The sequence below is a fragment of the Macrotis lagotis genome, chromosome 7 (genome assembly GCF_037893015.1).
Source record: "Macrotis lagotis isolate mMagLag1 chromosome 7, bilby.v1.9.chrom.fasta, whole genome shotgun sequence".
Classification (NCBI taxonomy): Eukaryota; Metazoa; Chordata; class Mammalia; order Peramelemorphia; family Peramelidae; genus Macrotis; species Macrotis lagotis.
In genome coordinates this window covers 195,302,836-195,308,123 of record NC_133664.1, presented here as the reverse complement: position 1 = coordinate 195,308,123, position 5,288 = coordinate 195,302,836, and the positions used below count along the sequence as shown (strand labels likewise).

The following is a 5,288-nucleotide window of genomic DNA, read 5'->3' as shown; positions in this document are numbered from 1 at the left end:
GATATTGTTGGATCAAATGATATGCACAGTTTTATTGCTCTTTGGGTATAGTTTCCAACTGCTTTCCAAAATGGAGAATGGAATCACTTTACAACTCTACCAACAGTATATTAGTTCCCCAGTTTTCCCACATTCCCACCAACATTTATCATTTCCTTTTTTTGTCATATTTGTTATTGGATCACAAATTCTTCTCCTCTCTGCAGATCTAACAGTTAAATGATTCATTGCACTTCTTGGCTTATGATACCACTGTTTTTGTCTAAATCATATACCCATATCAACATTATCTTAGAATCGGATGTGAGCCCCTCGGCCTCTCTCTCCTCTGAATCCCGCGGAGCCAGCCCCAACCAGAAATTCAGCATGTTGATTTTGAAGATCATTGCAAGAGAGATCTTTGACTCTCGTGGAAACCCCACTGTTGAAGTTGATCTCTACACTTCAAAAGGTCTCTTCAGAGCTGCTGTGCCCAGTGGGGCTTCTACTGGCATCCATGAAGCCCTGGAGCACTGAGACAATGATAAGACCCCATATATGGGGAAAGGTGTCTCAAAAGCAGTTGAGCACATCAATAAAAACTATTGCCCTGACCCTGATTAGCAAGAAACTGAATGTTGTGGAGCAGGAGAAGATTGACAAATTGATGATAGCGATGGATGGTTCTGAGAATAAATCTAAATTTGGAGCAAATGCTATATTGAGAGTGTCTCTGGCTGTTTGTAAGGCTGGGGCTGCAGAGAAAGGTGTCTCCTTGTTCCGCCATATTGCTGATCTTGCAGGCAATGAAGAAGTCATCCTGCCAGTTCCAGCCTTCAATGTGATCAATGGTGGCTCCCATGCTGGTAACAAGCTAGCAATGCAAGAGTTCATGATCCTCCCTGTTGAAGCATCAAACTTCAAGGAGGCCATATGCATTGGAGCTGAGGTCTACCACAACTTGAAGAATGTGATTAAGAAGAAATATGGAGCCAAGATGGCGACAAGAAGAGATCAAGTCTTAGGCGCTCTCTGATAAAATGTGAAACTAAGGACTCTAAACTTTCAAGAGACAGAACCCACAAAGGGACCCATTGAGGCAGTTCTCATATGCAAGGTAACCTAGAAAAGAGCAGAAAGGCTCTGCTCCCCGGGTTTGGAGAGGCAGCTCTCCAGTGGGGTGGCCCACCAAAACAAAAGAACTTCAGCCTCCCGGAGGCAGCCCCACGGCACTGGGAAGCATGGCTCACAGCAGCGGGGGAGTCTCCTGAGCTGCACCCCGGGGAGCATCGGGCACAAAGTGGGGGAACAGCGGGGAACCTCTGCCAGAGTGAGCACGTGGAACCCAGCCCTTAGGGCACACGCTAGTAACTTGGTCTTTCCCCAGCCCTGATCCAGGAAACAGAAGCAGGCAGAGCCCTAAGCAGGAGCCTGCAGGGCATGAGCCCATTGAGCTGAGGGAGGCGAGTGAAGAGAGACTGCAGAGCTCTGTCCTCTGCCTCTGGAAAAGGACTCTGGGGCTCTGACCACATTTGGATCCTGATAGCAGTCTAGCCCCCCCCCCAGAAAAGCAGGGCCCCCCCCACCTCAGCCCCGTGGCAGAGGGGGGTGCTTATGGTTATTCACAGACCAGGAAGGAGGACAGAGCCTCACATACTGAGACCCTTGTGGGAGTGTCCCAAAAGCTCAGGAAGCACCCCAAAACCAGGCTCAGGCTGGGAAAATGAGCAAGCAAAGAAACAAGAGGAAGACCATTGAGAAATATTTTCCTCATGAGCCCAAGAAGGATCAAAATACTCAGTCTGAAGATGAGGAGGTACAAGCTCCTGCATCTAAAGACTCCAAGCAAAACAGAAATTGGGTTCAGGCTATGACAGAGCTCAAAAAAGACTTTGAAAATCAAATGAAGGAGTTGGAAGAAAAACTGGTAAAAGAAAGGAGAGAGATGCAGGAAAAACATGAAAATGAAGTCAGCAGCTTACTCAAGGAAATCCAAAAAAATGCTGAAGAAAATAGCAAGCTAAAAAAAAAAAAAACGAGTTTAGGTCAAATGGATAAAACAGTTCAAAAAGTTATTGAGGAGAAAAATGCCTTAAAAAGCAAAATTGGCCAGATGGAAAAAGAGATTAGAAAATTCTCTGAGGAGAACAAATCCTTCAGACAAAGAATAGAATTCAGGGAGATTGATGAATTTACCAGAAATCAGGAATCAATACTTGAAAAACAAAAAAAAATGAAAAATTAGAAGAAAATGTGAAATATCTCATTGAAAAAACAACTGATATGGAAAACAGACTTAGGAAAGATAATTTAAAAATTATTGGAATATCTGAAAGTCATGATCAGGAAAAGAGCCTTGACATCATTTTCAAAGAATTACTACAGGAAAATTGCCCTGATATTCTAGAAGCAGAGGGCAAAATAGAAATGGAGAGAATCCACCGATTCCCCCAGAGAAAGAGATCCCCAAAAACCAACCCCTAGGAATATTATAGCCAAATTGCAGAACTTCCAAGTCAAAGAGAAAATATTACAAGCAGCCAGAAGGACACAGTTCAAATATCATGGAGCTGCAGTCAGGATCACACAGGACTTAGCAGCAACTACATTGGAAGCTTGTAGGGCTTGGAATACAATATACCAGAAGGCAAAAGAGCTTAGAATGCAGCCAAGAATGAACTACCCAGCAAGGCTGAATGTCCTCTTCCAGGGAAAAAGATGGACTTTCAATGAACCAGGGGAATTTCAAATGTTCCTTATGGAATGGCCAGAGCTGAACAGAAGGTTTGATCTTTAGACACAGGACTCAGGTGAAGCATGGAGATTGAAGGAGAGGGGGGAAATATGAGGGACTTAATGAGGATGAACTGCATGTATTCCCACATAGAAAAATGACACTGATAATACACATATGAACCTTCTCAGTTAATAGAGCAGGTAGAGGGAGCTTTTATAGTTGAAGCACAGGAGAAAGCTGAATTTGAAGATAAAATATGGTGTAAAAATGGAGTCAATAGAAAAAAAGGGAAATGTAATGGGAGAAAGAAAAAGGAGAGGGGGAATAGGCCAAGATGTTTCATATAACAAGTTTTTTTTATTATTACAATGAGCTATTATAATGATATGGAAGGGGGAGGCAAGGGGGAATGAGGGAACCTTTGCTCTCATCATTGGTGGCTAGGAGAGGAAACAGCATATATACTCAATGGGGTATAAGCATCTGGAGTAAGAAGGGGGGAGCAGGGGGAAGGGTGGGGATGTGAATGAAGGAGGAGAGGATGGACCATGGGGGGAGAGTGGTCAGATATAACACATTTTCTTTTTTACTTCTTGCAAGGGGATGGGATTGGAAGGCCTGTCCAGGACCATAGAGGGTCAGGTGGATTCTGGGCCTAACGGGTGGTATGGGGGCTCAGGGCTTCTTGGCCCCTGGACCAGGGATCTGTCTGCTGTGCCACTCAGCTACCCTACAGCAGAGTCAGAGTGAAAGGAGAGAGAAAATATAGTACATGGTAGTGGAGAAATAAGAAAGGAGGGAGTTGTGATCAGCAATGGCAACATTGGAAAAATATGGAAGTAACATTTGCAATGGAATTACCATAAAGAATGCGATCCACCCATGTCAGAGTTGTTGGTGTTGGAACAAAGACTGAAGCACATTTTTCATTATTATTACTTGGGGGAGAGTGCAGGGCAAATGGGGCTGGGTGGCCTGCCTGGGGCCACAAAGTAGGGTGATCTTTGGGAGTCTGAGGCCGGATTTGGACCCAGGTGCTCCTGACTCAAGGGCCAATGCTCTGTCTGCCACCCAGCCACCCCTACTATTATTACTATTTTATTTTATTTTGGGTCTTTTTTTTTCTTCTTTTAGATTTTTGCAGGGCAGTGGGGATCGGGTGGCTTGCATGTCACACAGCTGGGTGATTGTTGGGTCTACAGGGCTGGATGTGGGCTCAGATGCTCATGGCTCCAGGGCTGGTGCTTCGTCCATTGCGCCACCTGGCCATACATACAATTCTTACTATTATTCTTTTTTTAAATTTTAATTTTTTTCTCTCCCCTTTACTTTATCACCCAAGCAAGTCTATATTCATGGGGGAGGGGTATTTTGTTTACTCTTAATCAAGAATATTTTATTAATGTAAAAACATTTGTACAAAATGAGAATTAAAAAAAGAAAATTAAAAAAAGAAAATATTTTGCAAAGTTACACACACTATATATATATAGATATATAGATATAGATATAGATATACATATACATATACATATACAAATATATATAATCAAGTATTATATTATTGTGGAGCAAGTGATCTGTAAGCCTATTATTTTGTTACCATCATAAAAATTATTTCACAAAAAAAGAAGAAGAAATATGGACAGGATGCCACCATGGCTTTGCTCCTAACATACTGGAGAATAAAGCAGCTCTGGAGCTACTGAAGGAAGCGATTGGCAAGGCTGGCTATACTGACAAGGTTGTAATTGGAATGGCTGTTGCTGCCTCTGAATTCTTCTGGTCTGGGAAATATGACTTGGACTTCAAGTCTCCTGATGATCCCAGCAGATACAGCTCACCTGCCGAGCTTGGGGACCTTTACAAGAGCTTCATCTAAGACTATCCAGTGGTGTCTATTGAAGATCCCTTTGACCAGGATGATTGGGAAGCTTGGAAGAATTTTACTGAAACTGCAGGCATCCAGGTTGTAGGGGATGATCTCACAGTGACCAATCCCAAGTGCATTGAAAAGGCTGTGAATGAGAAAGCTTGCAATTTCCTCCTGCTCAAAGTGAACCAGATTGGCTCCATGACCAAATCTCTCCAGGCATGCAAGCTGGCCAAGTCCAATGGGTGAGGAGTTATGGCTTCCCATCGTTCTGGAGAGACTGAAGATACCTTCATTGCAGACCTGGTGGTGGGTCTCTGCACTGGGCAGATCAAGACTGGGGCCCCCTGCCAATCTGAGCGTTTGGCCAAGTATAACCAAATTCTCAGAATTGAGGGAGAACTGGACAGCAAGGCTAAATTTGCTGTAAGGAACTTCAGAAACCCTTAGGCCAAGTAAGCTCCATGACCATGAATCCTCAGAGCTAGTAGGCAACAGTCACCTCTGTAGAAGTCCTCCAAAGAATGGGCAGCACCAAGTAGTAGACCAGTTTTGTTTTGGGGATGGGGGCTCTGCTACATAACTCCAACCCTGCTCTCTTCCACCTTTCTGTGTTCTCACTGCTTCTTCTGGTACCTGATCCTTTGATCCTTTTTTGGAAGACCTCATCTTGTGACTGGGTAGAATGATCTGTTCTCA

At 43.7% G+C, this 5,288-nt stretch overlaps 1 pseudogene; it reads left to right on the top strand.

Annotated features, from left to right (window-relative positions):
* The first annotated feature begins 334 nt into the window (after positions 1–334).
* LOC141494233 (alpha-enolase pseudogene) lies at positions 335–5,048 on the top strand (annotated as a pseudogene).
* Positions 5,049–5,288: the final 240 nt, after the last annotated feature.